General features: G+C 47.9%; 1 long non-coding RNA gene across 1 annotated transcript in view; it reads left to right on the top strand.

Annotated features, from left to right (window-relative positions):
* The window catches only part of LOC110359823 (uncharacterized), a 31,248-nt gene extending 18,033 nt beyond the window's left edge, over positions 1-13,215 (top strand). Inside the window, exons 5-9 of the long non-coding RNA XR_010468310.1 lie at positions 4,195-4,275; positions 6,752-6,833; positions 7,542-7,659; positions 8,525-8,695; positions 12,435-13,215. This is a non-coding gene — a long non-coding RNA (uncharacterized LOC110359823). The remainder of the gene's footprint in view (positions 1-4,194; positions 4,276-6,751; positions 6,834-7,541; positions 7,660-8,524; positions 8,696-12,434) is intronic.
* Positions 13,216-20,010: the final 6,795 nt, after the last annotated feature.

The raw sequence follows: 20,010 nt of genomic DNA, 5'->3' as shown, positions 1-20,010 counted from the left end.
CTGAACAAACTAATGGTGGAAATGCCGATGGAGTTTGAATGGAGAGAGATCTTTTTGTTATCTCTCTGTGAATCTTCCAACATCTTCCATCAGCTCTGCGTCCACACAGTGAGTGTTTGTGATCCTTCTTCCATGCTACATAATGCTGAGGTTCGGTTTTTTGTGATGCCTTCTTACAATATCAATGTAAAGGCTTTTCCCTTTGAAGTTCGGCTGTAAAATAAGGGCAAGAAAACATGTTCTTTATCTCCCGCCCCAGCACAGGCGTGTGAAAGAACTTGAGGAGAAGCTGGGAAATTATATTGCGCCAAATACCTATTCCTGCTTCTAGGGGTTTGTCTCCACATTCTGGGAAATCTCCTAATGAGATTTCGTACTTAATATCAAAAATATTAGGACAGATGATATCATATCCTCAAAGCTAACTAAGTTTTGCATTGTGCAGAATATATTGCTTAATCAAAGTCACATTTCCATTTGTTTGGGGAATATTTTTTCAGGTTTTTTTGACTAGTAATCTTTTGTAGATCTCAAAACAAATACATCTTGTAGAAGGACACAATCCTGTCTGTTTCCTGAGAAATCCTAGTGCAGAGGTCTCTGAAGAACAGGGGACTCAGGGTAAGATCTGTCCTTAAATCAGTTTAATTCCTGACCCTTAAAGTATTTAGCAAAATGCGCAAACTGGAAATGAATCTGGCAGGAGGTTACCATATTGTCTGCTAGGAGGAAACATGTTAAGTTTTGCTAGAAATAAACACCATATAGATTTTTGTTATTTAATTTTGCAAAAGGCAAACTCCTCCTTTCCCCTCCCGTCAGATAGATGATGTGTTCCAGTCCCCGCGCTCTTTATTCCCTGCACAAATATTTGTCTGTGCATCGCCTGCCACTCCAGCACCGAGCTGCGTTTCCACTGCAATCGTGGCGTCTGGTGGGTTTGGGGCTGGGAGACTGGGAGGTGCTTGGGAAAACAGCAGGAAAACGAGTGTGGATTTCAGACACGAGATCTGCAACAGCTTTTGAGCTCAGATCAACACGTCGAGGTGCTTCTCCCTTTGGCAGAGATTTGTTCCACCCCAGACACCTGAACTTGGTCCCTGCTCCAGGCACCTGCGTTCACACGCAATGGTACGTTCGGTCTCTTCCCAACACCTAAATGTGTGTGTCTGTGCGCCGTGGGCCAGCGCTGCGACATCTACACCCGGTTCTCTCCTCTGGGCTCTGGCTCAGCCTTAAAGTGTATTTAAGCATATGCTTCAATTTAAGGCTCAGCCTTAAAGTGTATTTAAACATACACTTCAATTTAAGCCCCTGCATCCACCCCCAGGTTCGGCAAACAGCCTGGTAGGATTTAGGTGCGCGACTGAATCAGGACCAGAATGAGATCTCAAGGAGCAACTCTGAGCAAAGAATTGGGCTTTTCTGCTCGCTGAAACCTCGGGGAGTTGTCTCTGCTAAAAGACTAAATTCCAGCCCCTCCACAGCAATCCCTTACTAGGAAAAACAAAGAAATATAGGTCCTGATAAGGACCTATAGCACAGAAGAGACCAAAAGCAGGTGATAAGATGGATGTAGATGTTCTATCTGCCCTCAAAGAACGTTCTGCTCCTTGTATGGTCTCCAAGTGCATCGTCTGTTAACACCTCTTTAAAACTGAATTACTTTAGAACAAACGTCCTGGTGGGATTTGTAACACAAATCAGCATACACCTCACCCGAAAAGAACTAGGAGTAGGGTTCCAAATTCATTGGTAAATTCTATTAAAATGATCTATCTTTAGATGCTGAAATATCCTTGTAAATCGTGTCCTTAGTGAAATAGATGCTGGCATATTAATTTAATAAAATTTCCTAAATTTAAGCCTAGAGACAAAATAGGAAAAGAAAAAAAATAGCTAAGGAACAGTTAATACAATATTCAATATTGATGTGTTTGTTTGAGTGTCCTGAGGCTGCCCAGGGTATCTGGAGGCTTCAGCACTCGCTGAGATTAAAAGGAATCGCCCTCCAAGCAGCTTTAAAAACCCCAAACATGGTTAATTGGCAACCGCTCAGGACCGAGCGTGCATCCTCCTGACTCCTGTGTGTGCAGAATGTGTCCACCTCGTGCCGTAAAAGTTCAGTTCTGTAGTTATGGGTTTGACCCTGCAAGAGGAAAATAAACCCTTCCTGCCCCATTCCTGTTTGACTCAGCAGAGCCTTGAGCACACTACTGGCTTACTACTTGTTCTACTACTCACATGAATAGGGCTATTCATGTGCTACAATCGCTATGCACTCCTGTCCTGACTCCAGGAGCCCTTATTTACAGAGACCAGATGGCTCCTGCGAGTTTCGATTGTGAGATACGGCCCCTTCCCTGTGGATAATGAGCCTGGAGTCTGGAGTTTTACCTTGTTTATAAACAGTCGTGTGTACAGCAGCTCAGGGTCAATACCAAGCTCTTACCTTCAGCAGCCTCTGAGCTGGAAGGGGCTGCTCTGATGTGTTGCCAAGCAAGGATTTTTCGGATTGATGAGGGGAGGAGCTGGGTGGGGTTTGTTTGCATAATCACTCGGTTGTTTTTCATGTGCGTGTTTGCAGCCGTGCAGAATCTTGCATTAATTCAAGCACTACGGTCACGTCAGCGGGGTGAGCGCCGGGAGCTGCCGTCTGGTTGGGGCATGGACACCTTGTTGTGTTTGTTCAGCGCTTCACGCAGCCTGTGACTCAGGCTGGGGTTTTATGAATCGCAGAGAATAAGGCATTTCGTGGTACAGCCTGTGGCTCTGCGCGGACGTGCAGAAAAGCAGCAGAAACTTGTGCGACCCGCTCAGCTTCACCCTTCAGGATAGAGGGGAGAGTTTTGCCTTTTGTTTTAATTTAGAGACTGACTCAGAAATTGTCCTAAAACAAACCTGCAGTAACTTACACAATGTCACAAATGCACTCGCAGAAACTTCAGCCCTTAACCCACACAGGAATCAAATACAGGCCTAAAGTTAAGCATTTGGCTGAACTGAGGATTAGAGGATGTTTCTAAAATGTTATGCCAAAATCTTACTTTTATCCTGTGTTACTTAAGGCTACACAGTCTTCCCAAGTCACGTTCAGAAACAGAACACCCCCTTATGATTTTCCAAAGCATTTCATGTTTTCAGGTGCCCAGCATGACGTATTTCAATTAGTTCTGATTTTTCAGGGGGCTCTAAGCACCTGCCTCTCTCACAGTCTCATAGTCCCCTTTCAAAGGGTGTCAGACACGAATAGAAAGTATCCAAATTGGTAAGTTCTTTTGAAAATCTAGAGCCGTGATGAACAGTCCACCTACAAGACTCCAGCCCAGATGGAAATTGTGTGGATTTGAGCTCCCCGCATCAGAAGCAATAGTCAGTACCTGCTGCCGTAAGATGACAATACACCCTGCCATTAAAATAGAAAGGAGAGTTTCTCTTAAGAAGAAGGAGAAAAATTGCACAGTTCCCAGGGAGAACAATTGCAGATCTTTCCAGTTAAACTCACAAAATTATTAATGTTGCGGTCTGTAATTCTGTCTAATCAAATATTCCATTGCTCCGTGTTGCCAGTTGAATGTACGTGGAGAAATCAATGACACGAAGCGATGGGAAACTTTACTTCAGGGCCTCCTCCAAAGGCCGGTTCAGACAAACCTCCTCTGAACCCAGAAAGCGCCGTCGTAGTCCTGAATGTTTAATGAGCTTATCGGTTGCTCATATAGATTTGCTCAGAAATGAGCTGGATTCTGAAAGAGAAGGGGACAGAAGGGAAGTGTAGCTCTGATTTTACCAGCTTGTCTTCAGCGCACGGTGCTGCCCGAGGCACGGCGATGGCTAAGAAGCAAACTAACAAAAGAGAACCGTTTGGTTGATTTTTGCAACCCTAATCTTAAACTTAAGCCTGTTCCCAAGTCACGTACCTCAGCTCCTTTCTCTGTAAAAATGGACATTGTGCTACCCATTTCACAGGGGTAACAGAAGAACAAATTAAGTGATGTTCATAAAGCTCTGGAGATCCAAGAACGAATGGAAGTAGAGAAAAGAAAAAGGTTATTATCTTGTCATGTTTAGCCCGGGAGGAAGATTATCCATCTATCTTGCCAGACCTATTTATCGTCTTATTTTCTCCTAGCTTATCTTTTATCATCTTTCTAATCCGCTCCATCTCATTCAGCCAACATTTTGTCTTAGCAGCGTTCTCAGCGACGCTGATGAAGGTGTGTTGGCAACAGAGGAACATGCAGATTTCACATCGCCTGACCCGGTGCAACACAGGTAGGCGAAACAATAGATGCCGACTAATGAGTTCACAGCTTTTAAATATAAATCAGCTGTTTGTTTGTTTGTTTTTCTAGAAGGCAGGCGTTGTAGATTTCTGCTGCCCTATCAATGAGGGAACAGGTTTGGAAGAACTCTTTTTCCCGAATTTTGGCAGAATTCTGTGCAGTGCATGGTGATCTAAATAACGCCTGTATGTTATACTCCCTGTGATGTGTATTTGATACCTACACACAAAATATATGTATCTAAGCGGGTGTAATGTATGAGATAGGTTTCTGTGATGGGAAGTGCTGGGTTGCATCATTTTAATCATGCAAGATTCTAAGATAAATTCAAGGTGGACCATGTTTTTCAAGTGTTGCTTATGATTTGGCTGAAGTGACTCAGAGAAAACAACGAAGCTCAAGGGCTTCCAGTCCCTTAGAGTTCAACAACCACATCCCAGTGTGTGGAGGTTTTTCTGAATACCCAAGCCCCTTGCATTTTTCATCTCTAATCAAATGGCACTTTCCACCCCCCACTCTTTATTGCTGGTGAATGCATCGGGGTCTAAACTTTCTAATCTCCAGAGCTGTTCCTGGAATAGATGCAAGCGGAGCGGCGCGGGCCGGCCAGGAGGCGGGCAGAGATGATTACCTCCAGGCAGTCTCAGTGGAACGTCCCAGGGTTCCTGCAGGCGCAGCCTAATGCGGGACTTACGATGCTGAACAGATTTCCATTACGAGGGCTGGCGATGTTGATGCACATCCACACATAGAGAGCTCCTTGTTAAAATGCACACCAGCCGCTCCGAAATACAGCGGCTCGGTCGGGGTTCATTAGCAGCAAAATCGTTCCAAGGGACATTGTTTCAGAGAGGAAAGAATTAGGTTTCTGTCAGGATGGGGTTTGAGCTGCATATAGCCTGGAGGTTTTGCTGGGGGTTGCGTTGAAAGTCGGCTTAGATGGGGCTGGGGCTTGGTTGTGCGGCTGTGCCGAAGGCTTTAGTAGGCTTAACTTAAGGGGTACACGCAGCATCTGCCACAGGGAGGCCCCAGCTTCCATGGGGGGCATGATTTCTATTAAAAGGTGGCTTTAAAGTGTGTGTGTCCTGCAGGAATCAGTAGCTGGTGTCACAGACCCCACGCTGCTCGTGGAGGACGCTGCCCGTGACAGCGATGGGAGAGCAAGCGCACTTTGTTCTGCCCTCGATATTCCCTTCAGCAGGTACCCCAGACCTGCACAGCTTTTGAGATGGCGAAGGGCTGCTGTGATAAGGAAATCTCGGTCCATTTTAACCAGCAGGGATTAAATAAACAAAAAAATTATCACTAATAGGTACAAATGAATTGCCGCACAGCTTGAGCGTCAACTTTCTCTTACTTGTTTACCAGGGACCATGTACTGGAGCACACAAGACATCTAATGGTTTAGCAATACACTGTGAGTAAATACCTAATTACCAGGTTTAAGAGGGGAAGGAATAAAAAGCAACTAGGATGAAGCTCTCGGTCATCAGAGCTTTGGTTTCTTGTATGGAGTCTTGCGTGGAACGTGCTGGTAGCTCTCACGGCACACGTATGCCACGGCTTCTCAGGAATAAGGCTGGTGCCTGTTCATTCAAAGCTCAGCTCTATTTTAAAATCTACTCCCTCTGAAAGGGCTGTCTTTAAAAAAAATTGTACAGCAAAAGGGACAAAATTGCTCCTCAACAAAGGGGCCTATCAACAGCCTGTCAATAACGTGCCAAAGGCCAGAACCTGCCTTTCAAAGAGGCTCCGCAGCCTGGGCGAGTACTTTGAGAGCAATTAAGGGACGTGAGCAACATGATGATTATCTCATGGGTGACATTTTCATTGGCTCTTTGGGGAAAGAGAGAGATGGTTTGAGATGGCTGTGATCAATGTTCACCCCATGATGGCGGGGGAACATGTGGTAGATGGGCCTGGAAAGCAAAATTCACAAGGAAAGGAAGGAGGGGAGGAAGAGATGATGAAGACAGAAAGATTTTAAAATCCTGGAAGCTGAAAGAAAGAACTACAGTGATAAGTAGAAGGAAACAGCCTGAGGAATGAGAGTGGGAAGGTCGGGAAGGCTGGCAGGTCTGCAGAGGCTGCGAGGGCGGGAACAGGAGGGGAAGGGGCTGCGTGATTCCTGGTGGAAAACAGCGGGAAGAGGGAAATGGAACCGCCTGGGCGAGGAGAAAGTCCAGAGAAAGTGGCATAGAGATGATGAGCTTGTGCAGGGAGAAGTCTCTTGTACCATGACTCTTCCTTTTCCCACCACAAACCCTGTACTGATGGGCAGAATTGTCCCAGCTGAGCCCACGGTGTCATTTACATCGTGTAGAATCAGGTCAGAGTTGCACTCCCACCCTATGGAAGAGGAACAGAACATTCCCAGAGACTACAGTGACACCTTAGGATAGAAGCTTTTTCACCAGTGTTTTCCCACCAGTGTTGTTCCTCTTGCATCTGTCTTTGTGCTGCAGGTACCATGAGAAGCCCAGAGCCAGGAGCAGATGGGACTGTGCAGCGGCATATTGTCACCTGGAAATAAACACACATACACACGTAAGAACCTCAGCGCAGTGTCTGAGCCTCATTGTGCGGTGACAAACACCCAAGGGACAAGAGGAGCCTGGATACCAACCCAGAAAGCAGAAGTGCTGAGCGCAGATGGGGACGGCAGAGCCTGGTGCTGCGTCACCCGCTGGCACCGACACCGGTGCACGCACAGGGACCCATACAGGGGCCAGTGCGATCCAGAAACCCCGTGATTCCCTGTGCCCAGCTGTTCTGAGCCAGGCAAAATGTTGCATGGGAAACACATACGCAAAAACACAGATTTGGTTACACTCTTTCCCCATTTTGCTGAATTGCTTGTTTAGGGAAACAAAATTTTGGCAGAAGAAAACATTGCTTGATTTGCTACAAACCAATCCCCTTCCCACTTTTGCATTTTATTAAAAAAATTAGAATGTTAATGTTGAGCAAAAGCAAAGTTAATTTTTGAATATTTAGGAATCTTCCCTGTACCAAAAGACGCCGTTTTATTTCCAGCTCCTCTATTTTCCAGCGGTGCATGTATCAGCACATAACTGTTCGCATCTCCATTTATACACAAGTGCACGCTCGCACGCTGCGCAAACAATTTCAAGCAGATCTGACAGCTGTCAGCTTCTGCTCTGCATTCTGCAGGATTGGCTATTCAAGAGGATCTTAATAATAAAAGTAATGTTACATTACTAGTTAAACATTGGGGATAACTCTCCATCCTAGGCAAACCGTGCTGAAGACAGAAATCAACTGACGTGTTCGCTGTGGAGGAATCCCCAGGGGTGCCAGCAGGATGCATTCACAGCGCTGCGATGGGAAGAGCACGGAGCCAAAAAACAAGGTAAAGCGGTTAAAAACAACTTTTATTTTTACACGCTAGTCTCCCATGGAAATCTTAGGAGACGCCGAGCTCGCCATCTCTGGAAATGGGGCCTCTCATTTGCAAGCAGAAATAATGTTTCAGAAGCCCAGCTGAGACCCACGCTTTTTAAACATTGTCCGTAATATTTTTCTCCAGACCAGTTTGCTATCCTGTTAATTAATCTCACTAATGGCTGGATTTTTGTTTCCCTTCATCAGCGGTTTTGCTTTTTGTTAACAATAGCAGAGCGGACATGAAGGAAACAATCTCTGGAAGGATACAGACTGGCAGCAATATTGCCATCTGACTAAAAAGAACACAGACATATGCATAATCCTCAGCAAAACTCATCTCCACCCTCCCAACAGACCCTGGTGAGAGCCCTTGAAGTGGTAATTAAAGTCTATTGAGTGGCAACTGCACCTGTTTAGAGAGGAGAGTGTGGGTAAGAGGTGCACAAAGGGAGATGAGCAGCACAGGGAGAGGAGCTGCTGGAGGTGGGGGAGAAGTGGAAAGAAGGGGAAAAAATAATACCATGTTTGCTGGAGGAGTCAATCCAATCAGATGTGCGTTTCCCATCCTTCCCTTTATTTGCTTTCCGCACCCCTTCACACACGCAGCGGCTTCTGCCCCGCGCTCACACCCGCTGATGGAAACTCCAGGGGGTTCCCCAGCCAGGCTGAGCCCTGGACCAGTGCTGTAAATCAACATAGTTTCACTGAGTCCTTGCGGACTTAAATCAGCCAGTGCTCATTTACGCCAGCTGAAGATCTGTCCCAGCGACGCTCATTAACAGTCACCGGGACATGCCAGCTCTTGTCTTTCGTATTTTTTCTTTTCCTAGAAGTGAGCACATCCCTTTGTGTCGGCTTCGTCGCCACAGCGCAAACCCTAGAGCATCTGGGAGGAGTAAACCAGGGATGTTTCCAGATTTCGGCAGATGCGTCTGAGAGCAGCCTGGGCAGAAACTGAAGGAAATGGAAGCAAACCGGAGAGGCACGAGGCCGTGGGACCGGTAAGGCTGCTCGTTTTGCACACACGTGTGACTCCCAAATGTTCTGACCCAGTGTCAGCCCAAACGTTCCCAGGGTTTGTAGGTGAAGCCACGCAAAATGGATTTATTCCTAAATACTCCTGGTAGCTGCGCATTTTTTACACCCTTGCAGACCAGCACTGACCCAGGGACCACAAATGGTGTGTCCAGTGAATCCACAATTCGTAGACAGACTTGAGAGGCACATATTGTGGTAGCACAGGATCACGGCACTGCTGTCACCTTCAGCAGACCAGTGCAGCTTGTGCCACTCGCTAATCGCACGTTGGTTTGCTAATGGCCCAAAGCTGCAGATTAAGTGGTAAAATAATGTGGAAAAAAGGACATGCAAAGTGGAAGAGGGAAATCATCTGGTGTTTGAGAGTAAGAAAAAGAGGACATTCTTCGGTACAGAAATCTGGGCTGGCCGAGCAAGCAGGGAGCCAGAGCCCAGCGCTGCACGGTGATCACAATGCAGGGTCCAGGGAATCTGTCACCCTTAGACTCACACACTCGTAGCAGAAACCCTGGCTCCTCCTGCCATAATCCCAACTTCGCCTCTGATGCCAGTAAACAGGGTTGCGCACTGTTTATCCTACTGAACATTTCGGGTGAGGCTATAAAAACTTAGCACAGCACCTTTGCGTGATTAGTCAAATACCCTGACAATATCATCCCTTACACTCTACACGTGCACACGCACTACTGAACCCTACTCAGTTAATTCCCTTTATCCAACCTAAAAATGCCTTTCTTTCCGTGTTACCATGCATTTGCAAGGCGCTGCAGTAATATAAGCTGTCCCTTGTCACTGCGATTCTTATGTGCCCCAGCAATCAACTGGACTAACCCAGCACTCCTGGGGTGAGGATAGAAGAGGGAAGAGGTTCATCCTGAGAGCACCCTGAGGCTGAGCTGAGCGAGTAATTCAGGCAGAATGATTGGAACTGGTGTTTACAGAATTTACCCTTTCACTGGACCCAATGGCAGGCAGTCCCCTGTGAATTCCTGACCTACAGACTCCGCGGGTGCCGCGATGGTTGACATAAACCGCAGGAGGTTTTTTTCCCCTTCTCGGATGGTCAGAGCACACAACAATTCTGGTGTAAACGTCATTGCGTCTGCTTTCTACAAATACTATTAGCAATGCCTCTGTCGCTTGTTCAACTGGTAGCTGTGCCAGGACATGCCTCCTTGTGAATACAGATAGAAAGGAACATGCACCCAGCAAAAGCCAATCCTTCAGCTCTTATGGGGAAGATTTGCAGTTAGTTTGGTATCTGATCCAACCGTTTGGCTGCGGTTAATGGAGACAGACAGATAAGCCCGGACAGCAAGTCAGCCAGCCCACCAAGTCGCGTCTTAGGGTGTGATTAGTTTTTGCACCGGCTGCAAAAGGAGCCGACGTGACTCACTTAACACTAAAAGCCCAACTGTTAGCGGGCTAGAGTTCTGTGAGAAGAATCATACCTAAAATACCTTGCTTGCCTCCTAAATTCTAGTCTTGTGCATTAACAAAATCATTGGGTAGATGGATGTCATGTGATATATTGCCTCATTTCTCCCTTTTTGCTCCCAAACACTCCTCTCTCATTTTGTCCTTTCAGCCCTCCCGTTCCTCTGCCTTTTTATCTTCCCACCTTCTCTCTGATTGCCGAGCAGCTTTTTGACTTTTCCATCAATAAGTCTAAAGAGCATTTGAACCGCTCTGTTCCCCCTTTCTCTCCTCCCTCCAGTTGCAAGTCAGGCAAGCTCATCGATCAGAGGAGCTCAGGAAATATCTGGTGTTTTGTTGTCAGGATGATAATAACATTGCAGTTGTGAATGGGCTGCTGCAGGCCTGATCATGGACACCTGCAGGGTTTGTTTAATTGCATTTAATGACAAATCCTATACGGAGGAGCAATGCCAGAGAGATTTATTATCCGCCAAAGAGGCAAAGCACAACAGCTCAAAATATAATTTGCACTGAGCATTTTTCCCCCTGCCTCTCTTTAAACCATTGTAATAAATAACAAATCGGGTAAAGTGGGCAACACCGGGCTGAGAAGGAGGTGTGGGGCAGAGGACAGAGATTGAAACCAAAGGAAATAACAGCAATAAGGCCACACTGTTCTTTCTGCCATCCCTGTGGTCTGGTATATAGGAAATATTGTTTGTTTAATTTACAGGCTGGAAGTGCAGCTGGGGATCTCTGGGTGATGAGCCAGCCTCTCTCAGATAGCTGCAGGCTAAGCTCTGAATCCCCTCACCAGGCTTTATTCTCACCGGGTTCTGTAGCTAAGTTTAGATCTTATCTCTACAAACAATTACCAAGAAACTCCAGCGGCCTCTGAGCACCGTGGGGTTCGTATGCCATGGCGTTCATCTGGCGTGGGGTTCACCTGCCGTGGGGTTCACCTGCCGTGGGCTTCATCTGCCATGGGCTTCATCTGCCGTGGGCTTCATTTGCTGCCAGTACAAGGAGCGTCCACGGCATCGAAATCTCTGGGATGAATGAGAAGTGGCAGGTCCCACCCTGAAAAATGTCACTTGGAGAAATACAGCCCTACAGAGACAGATCTGGCTGTTCCACGTCTAGACAAAGTCTCGCACACCTCTGAGCCTGGAATTTATGTTTCCTGCTAAATACCTTGCTCCAAAAAGGGAATGCGCGTGTGTAAAACCAGCAGAGGACCTCATCCCTTGCTCAAACTTCATCTATCTTGATTATTACATTGTTTCCTAGGGATAATTTGTGGCAAATCCCATCCTGGACCTGGTGTGTCACTTGTTCCAGAGCAAGGACTGTAAAGTGTTCTTGCCACCTGAAATCACAGTCCAGGTTGGCACTTCCCAAACTATCTTCTCTCTCTCGAGTTCATTCATCTTTACGTTTCAGTCTATTCTAATTGTCCTTCCCAGGTCACTGAATTGTCCTGGGCAGCTTCCTTCTAAAAACTGTCTTGTCCCCCAAAGTGTTTTCATTTGAGTACACTCGGTGATAGGGGAGAGAGGAAAATACATGACAGACCGGAGGAAATGCCTTAGTTTAGTAAAGCCAAGCCCAGGCCAGGCACCAGAGTAAAGCCGTATTTAGCCTGAGCAAGGAGCACACACTCACTACTCTTCCACTTTATATTCAGATTAAATTTTGCTCTTTAACCCTGGGAAGGTTGGAGGTGTCAGCAATCTTGTACCAGATATTATCCCCACCGCGCAGCGTTTGGTCTCCGTTTTGGCGCAGGTAGCGCTCGGCAGTTGGCGACGTGGTTACACAAACACGGTGTAGGGTAACACCTGGACTGCGGGTTTATCTGATTTCCCGGACAATGGCGGGATCACTAATACCCCTGTTAAATAAGACCACCTGGCCATCTCCCGCTATCGGCTGCAGCGATCGCAAACACGCTCGCTACCTCGGCGGGCACAATGGGCTGTTATCTCCCGAGCAGCACAAATCCCCAGATTGAAACAACCCATCTGGAGTTTGATTAAAGTGGCACATATGTTTAAAATATAAAAAAAGAGAGGGAAGGAGGGAGGGCAGGAGGGACCGGGTGCCTACGCGGGGCACAACCTCTGCCACAGCCGCAAACCCTTTCCTTTGCTGAATATCCTTTCTCCATCTCTGAAAGGCGCCTTTCACCACAGCAGCTCTGCAGAACCGGGGCGCTCGAAGGATACTTTTGTTCCTTCCCTTTCTTTATTTCAGCGCTGCTAACAAAAGTACATTTAACAGGGTTTGAGGATGGGAAGGCCGCCGGCTCTTGTTTAATATCGGAGGCTGAGGTAAGCAAGCCTGGCTGAGACAACGGCGGCCGAACGGAATACAGCGAGATCCTTCCCGTGGATGTGAGCCAGCATTGTCCTGTCACACCTTATTTGTGCCATATGCGAGGTATTAACAGAAAGAAGCCGGGTTGTGGACGCAAAGCTAAACCTGGGGTGAAATAAAGACCGCTCGTCAACAAATTCAGAGGAAAGGAAACAGCAAAAAGGTTTTGTTTTTCTTGCTTAAATCAGTCTCTCAGCAGGATTCCAGGAAACCCGGCACTATCATTATCATTTGCTTTGCTAACTGATGCCTTTTCTCTAGCGTTCTGGAGTATATATTGCATTTGCTTATTTTAGTCAGACCAAAATACAGCAGAGGGATAGACAGGTTGACAGAGCACTCCTGGAGAAGTTTATCACAGGGTAAGGAAAAAGGAGACCCTGCTGAGCTCTGATATCCCTGAAAAAAACATTATCCGATTTTTTATAGGCATATATAGTCTCCTGAGTGAGTAAATGGAGCAGAAACTCAAAGGTGCAGTCACAAGATCGGACAGACTATAATAGTGAGATTTGACAGTCTCACAAAGAATACTGTGGGTTTGTTTCTTGGGTTTTTGTTGCTTTTTTTCACTGCGAATGGCCGCATCCATCCCTGAAATGAGAAACAAGCGTGGAAAGAATGAGAAGAACTGAGGAAGGCTGGCAGAAGGATGTCGCTGAGGAGGAAGCGCGGCTCTCGGTGGTCTGGCTCTGCGTGGAAGACTAGTGATTTTGTTGTTCTGATTTATAAAGGTGACAACAAATCATAGCCTGCCACCCAGCCCAGACCTGCACCTCGCTGTGGGAGCCACCGCGATGCGGGACCCGCCCACAATGCTGCCGCTCCGGACCTGAAAGCTAAGTGTGTGTTAGAGCCATAGAACCATTTGGGTTGGAAAAGACCCTCAAGATCAGAGTCCAACCGTGACCCACCCCATGTCCTGAGAACCTCATGTCCGTCTGTCCAGCCCTCCAGGGATGGTGACTCCAGCACTGCCCTGGGCAGCCTGTTCCAATGCCCCACAGCCCTTTGGGGAAGAAATTGTTCCCAGATCCAACCTCAACCTCCCCTGGCGCAACTTGAGGCCGTTTCCTCTGCTCCTGGCGCTTGTTCCTGGGGAGCAGAGCCCGACCCCCCTGGGTCCAAGCTCCTTTCAGGCAGTTCAGAGATCAGAAGGTCTCCCCTCAGCTCCTGCTCTCCAGCTGAACCCCCAGGTCCCTCAGCCGCTCCATCACACTTGTGCTCCAGCCCCTCACCAGCTCCGTTCCCTTCTCTCCACTCGCTCCAGCACCTCCAGCTCTTTCTTGTCCGAGATCCTGCGTGTACATTGATGCCCAGGGGGGGATTGCTTTGAATGTCCAGCCCTTTGCTTCCAACAGGGTTTCAGAAAATGAAAAAGGCAAATTTTCAATACCACCCAGAGCCTCTATTCTCAAAGGTATTTAGGTGTGAAAATGAAACTCCTGAATCCTGCTGAGGCCAGTGGTAAAAGTAAGTACTGAAATGTCTTTAATAATTTGGGGGTTTGGTGCTTTAAAGCTTTTTGTTTGTGTTTTGCTTTGTTAACCTAAACAGGACATGCTCAGCGTTGCGCACTTGTCATTGTTATTATGGCGTATGTGATTTAGGAACCCATGTCCTTTAGACTTTACCTTCAACGAGGCCCCTTAGTTTGAAACCGGACCCCTATGTGGACAATTCCCTGCGAGCTGGAGAAGACAGTTCACTGCCCTCCAAATCTGTGCTTTGCACTTCGCACACATACTTTACCATCCTCAAAGCCAGTCCATAACACCCAGGTCCTTAGTGGGTCCTAACGCTGCTTTGTTTGCAGCCGGTATTGAGCAGCAATCGGGACTCCCAGGTTCTATTTCCCCCGTGTCCATTGACCTATTGCTGCTTCTTAGGCCAGTCTGTGGTTCCTCTGGAAAGGGAAATAGTGATCCCTGCCCTTTAGGAAGATGGAAACTTAGTTCTCTAGTAAGAAGTCTGTATGTCCCTTGTGGCTTTTGTGTGGCAATTGGTGGCACCACAAACGCCAACGTAGCCGGAGGCTCATGTCCAAATCTGCTCCCTCACCATTTTCCTTTTGTCCGTTCCCTTCAGGAGAGGGAAGGATCCAAAGACACTGTTGCTATTATCACCTTAGATAATTGGTGAGGCGGGAGCAGAGCGACACTTATCCCAGGCAACCCATTGCCAGAAGGATTTAACGACGGTACAAATCACCGTCCTTTGGTGAGGCATGAAAGAAAAAATCCACAGATCATAAGCAAGAAGGACTCGCGCTCCCCTTTTCTTCCACCCCCCCGCTGAGACATTAAATCCACAAAAATTCAGAGGGCAGCAGCGCAACCATTAACATCGGAATTGCCAAGCTGGTGTCCAATGTAAATGAAACTCCATTGATTTAGTGTTACCCAACACGTCTCTCCCGCCCGTTCATCTGATCAAAATCCTCCCTTCCAGGGAGCTGTGGCCTCATGCCCTGTAGAAGCGCAGAAAATAATGTCATCACAAGCCTTAATGATGAAGGTAGTTACAGGACAAAAGCCCCTGCGGCAAGTTGGGTATTGGGTCATTGTTCCTGCTAATGTCATGGTGCCATTTCTCCCTATTTTTAGAATTGTTCCCTTTCTGCAGCAAATTTCTCATGTAGTTGCTGAACTGTATAGAAGATCTTGTCTTCACTGGACATAGTAGCAAGGAGTCACCTTCCTCTGACTTCTGGAAATCAGACGAACCCCTAAAAGCTGCAGAGATGGGTAAAAACTTGGTACACGGCTGCCCGCAAACCTCAGTTTAAATTGGAGTAAGTGAGGATCTCGGCTTAGCGTGCGGCTGCCCCTCAGTGCGGGGACAGCCTGGGCACAGAGACCTTGCGGGGAACGTTGCGGGCATCTAAATCACCTGCTCGCGCTTCTCAGAAGGAACTCGGGGATTCAGTAAATCAGCGTGGACTTTGTTATTGAATTATTTATGTGCTTTTGGAACTCTCAGCACAGACACTAACTTCTCCGCATTTTGAGATGTGGAACAATGGGTTAGGAACTCTTGAGCCTTTCATGCTAAAAGTGCTCAAACCACATATCCGAGCCCATTTATTATTATCTACATTGTATATTATGCTTGTCCCAGACACTTTAACACGAATTGGAGCTCTTTGGCTATGGTTGCCCCATAAGCACATAAAATGCACACTGTAAATTCTGAGTTTGGAATCTAAATAAGCAAGATGGATAAAGAGCAGTTATTATTCTCACGTTATTGACAGGGAAATAAGACACAGGAAGATTAAATTACCAGCCCAAGGTCACAAAAGGAGCCTCCAGCAAAGGTGAGGGCTCAGCCTCGATTTCTCAAGTCTCTGCCCGGTACTTCAGCCATCCATTCACTGGCGTTTTAAGTGCCCTGTCATTATTTCTCTGAAGAAAATTATGCAACTCCTGCAGCAGCCAGAACTGCGTAATTCCGCTTGTCTGAAAGGGAAAATGAAATGGCAGTTTTGAAAAAAATTAACCCTCCTGCCACACAATCTGGCAGCCCTGTCAAAATGTCTCATTTTTTATCTTCTTTTCCTCTGGTGGGTATTTAATTTCTCTCTATAATCTCAGAATAGCACCTGGGGCTTCATCTGCGTTTTGTAGGAAACCTTCAGTGCAGTCTCCGGGGCCTGGAGGAGGACGTGGTGTAAATGTGGGACGTGAGAGCTGGAGCACAAGTGTGATGGGGCTGAGGGACCTGGGGGTTCAGCTGGAGAACAGGAGCTGAGGGGAGACCTTCTGATCTCTGAACTGCCTGAAAGGAGCTTGGAGCCAGGGGGGTCGGGCTCTGCTCCCCAGGAACAAGTGCCAGGAGCAGAGGAAACGGCCTCAAGTTGCGCCAGGGGAGGTTGAGGGTGGATTTAGGAACAATTTCTTCCCCAAAGGGCTGTGGGGCATTGGAACAGGCTGCCCAGGGCAGTGCTGGAGTCACCATCCCTGGAGGGCTGGACAGACGGACATGAGGTTCTCAGGACATGGGGCAGGGACAGGGCTGGGTTATGGTTGGACTCAATGATCTTTAGGGTTTTTTCCAACCAAAATGATCTGATGATTTCCCAGACCAAATAATCCATTTAGAGCTGGGCTGGGGACAAGATCCTGAGGTGCGAGTACGTTTCACACTCCTGGATCTACAGGGAGAGGCTGTTGTGATAACGACTCCTTGTGCTCTTTATTCTCTTTCTCTTTACTAAGCATTTTCTTTATTCATGGAAAAAAAAAAAAACACAACAAAAAACCAAACCCCAAACATTTTAACCAGCTGCTTTTACGCTGCGATGTTTCCAAGAGCCATCCAAGACATGCATGCAGGCTCCCATGTAATTTTGGGACCTAAAAAGCTTACCTGGTGTTCTGGTGAATTCCACACACGTTCTACAGAGGGGAAATTAATAGGAAGCTGTAGTTAACAGATACTCCAGATAAAAGTGCGAGTGCATCTGATCACCATGGCAACGCGAGAGAGCAGCAGGGAGAGGAAATGTCACCGTGTCTGCGCCTTGACCCGCAGCACAAACAGCCCGAGCGCTGCGGGTGTCACACACAGGTGTTGCAAACAGCCCGTGTGTGTGTCAGGCCGTCAGACGCTCACAGCGTGTGAGCTGCGGCACAGACACACGGCTCACACGTTACTAGTACAACAGCCCACGTGTGCCCAAACTCTACTGATGGCTGTTAACTCATCAAGAGTCACTTTGTACTCCATCGCAGGTGGGTATTTGCACGTGTTTGAGGTGGGGACGCAGTGAAATGAAGAAATAAACTTAACAGCAAAGTCATCAATACTGTTAAGCGGCATTCTTCATCAGCGCTGGGGGGCTCTGGGGATCATCCTCCAATGACTGGATGCTCTTGCGTTGCTTATATTCACGTAATTATTATATATGCATTACAACATTTAAAGATTTTGACATACATCTATACTAAGAAATAATTGATGATGTTAGTGATAATTGTTTCGCTTCTTACTATTACTAGTACTTACTGTTACTTACTGTTACTTACTAATACTTACTATTACTGTTACTTACTATTACTTACTGTTACTTACTATTACTGTTACTTACTATTACTGTTACTTACTATTACTTACTGTTACTTACTGTTACTTACTATTACTGTTACTTACTATTACTGTTACTTACTATTACTTACTGTTACTTACTATTACTTACTATTACTTACTATTACTGTTACTTACTGTTACTTACTATTACTGTTACTTACTATTACTTACTATTACTTACTATTACTGTTACTATTACTTACTGTTACTTACTATTACTGTTACTTACTATTACTGTTACTTACTATTACTTACTGTTACTTACTATTACTTACTGTTACTGTTACTTACTGTTACTTACTATTACTATTACTTACTATTACTTACTATTACTGTTACTATTACTTACTGTTACTTACTATTACTGTTACTTACTATTACTGTTACTTACTATTACTGTTACTTACTATCACTTACTGTTACTTACTATCACTTACTGTTACTTACTATCACTTACTGTTACTGTTACTTACTATTACTTACTATTACTGTTACTTACTATTACTTACTGTTACTTACTGTTACTTATTAAATATAAACCAAGCGCTCCGCTTCTCAACAACATATCACTTCATCTTCTGTCTCCCTCTTGTCATGCAGAAGGATCTAAAACTTGACAAACATCCCCTCATTTTGCAGGCGGTCAGACGGCATTTATCTCACCTCAACTGGCTAACGACGGGTACGTCTTTTATAACCTAATCACCGTATTCACCAATTGGGCAGCTTCTCTTCAACGGGAGCACGCGCGGCCGTTCCGTGCAGGAAACGGCGCGGACGCGCGGGAGAAAATGACGGGTTTTCCTCCTTTTAACGTCACGCGCGGAGCCGCGGGGTCCCCGAGCACAGCGGGGTCTGCTCCGGTGGGGACCGGCGGCGGCGGCTCCGTCTCCAGTGAAAATCAGGCCCACGCTGTTATGCAAAAGCAGTTTCTTAGCAACAAAAGCGACATTCCGGGTGCAGGCAACGCGCGTTAGTTGGATAATCCTGGGTAACGAAATGGGTGGATGGATGGACTGAATAATAATGACAGACAGGAGAATAATAACAAGGCTAATCTTATTTCTCTGGAAAGGAGAAGAAACAGCTATAAATACAATACAACAGGAGAAACCCTGCGCCAATTCCCCACATAGAGCCACTTAAATTCAACTTATGCCCTAAAAATAGGCTCTGCTAACTGAAGCTCCACTAATCTAAGGCAGGTTATTTAATGCCTCGAATATTCTTCCCTCGCCCCAGCTGTTTATTATTATCCAGGAACCGAGAAACCTGCACATCTAGTGCCGTGACAGGGACCAAAGGGACCAAATCCGGGTTTGCTGTTACAAACAAGGCTTCGCCGCCTCCAGAGCATCTTGTCCAAGTTCTTACAAACCCAAACGATTAAATTGATTAAATTAAAAGCACGTCGGACGGGCACACGGGGTGGTTGTTGTGGCTGGAGTTACAATCGGGTCAAGGAATTTAACAGAAATCAAACCTGCCGTGAAATTCCCACAACCCGCGAAGTTACAGAACAGCGTTCACAGCGCGGGTCGCACCGGACGGGCCAGCCCGGGGCACACGCACCGAACGGGCCAGCCCGGGGCACACGCACCGAACGGGCCAGCCCGGGGCACACACACGCACCGGACGGGCCACCCCGGGGCACACGCACCGAACGGGCCAGCCCGGGGCACACACACGCACCGGACGGGCCACGCCGGGGCACACGCACCGAACGGGCCACCCCGGGGCACACGCACGCACCGGACGGGCCACCCCGGGGCACACGCACGCACCGGACGGGCCACCCCGGGGCACACGCACGCACCGAACGGGCCAGCCCGGGGCACACGCACGCACCGAACGGGCCAGCCCGGGGCACACGCACGCACCGAACGGGCCAGCCCGGGGCACACGCACCGGACGGGCCAGCCCGGGGCACACACACGCACCGAACGGGCCAGCCCGGGGCACACACACGCACCGAACGGGCCACCCCGGGGCACACGCACGCACCGAACGGGCCACCCCGGGGCACACGCACGCACCGGGGGCTCTTCCCCCGGTCCCGCTCGGGCTGTTGGAGCCGCGTCCGCTCCGGTCCGAGCGGGGACGGGGCGAACTGCGTGCCCCCCCGCCCCAGCAGCCCTTGCGGGACGCGGCGCGGGGCGCGCTGGGAAATGCAGGCGGGCGCTGCCGGGATCCCCGGGGCGGGGCGGCCCCGCGGGCACGGCGGGACTACACTTCCCAGAGTGCCCCGCGCGGCCCGGCAGCCCGAGCCCCGTTCCCGCTGCCTGCCGGGAAACCGAGGCTGCGCGGAGCCGCTCCCGCGGGGGGACCTGGGCCGCGGGACTACATTTCCCATCGTCCTCCTCGCTCCCCGCCCCTGCGGCCGCGCGGG

This window comes from Columba livia, chromosome 27 (assembly GCF_036013475.1).
Source record: "Columba livia isolate bColLiv1 breed racing homer chromosome 27, bColLiv1.pat.W.v2, whole genome shotgun sequence".
NCBI classification, from domain to species: domain Eukaryota; kingdom Metazoa; phylum Chordata; class Aves; order Columbiformes; family Columbidae; genus Columba; species Columba livia.
Note: the sequence above shows the minus strand (reverse complement) of the source record. Positions and strands in the feature narration are given on the sequence as shown.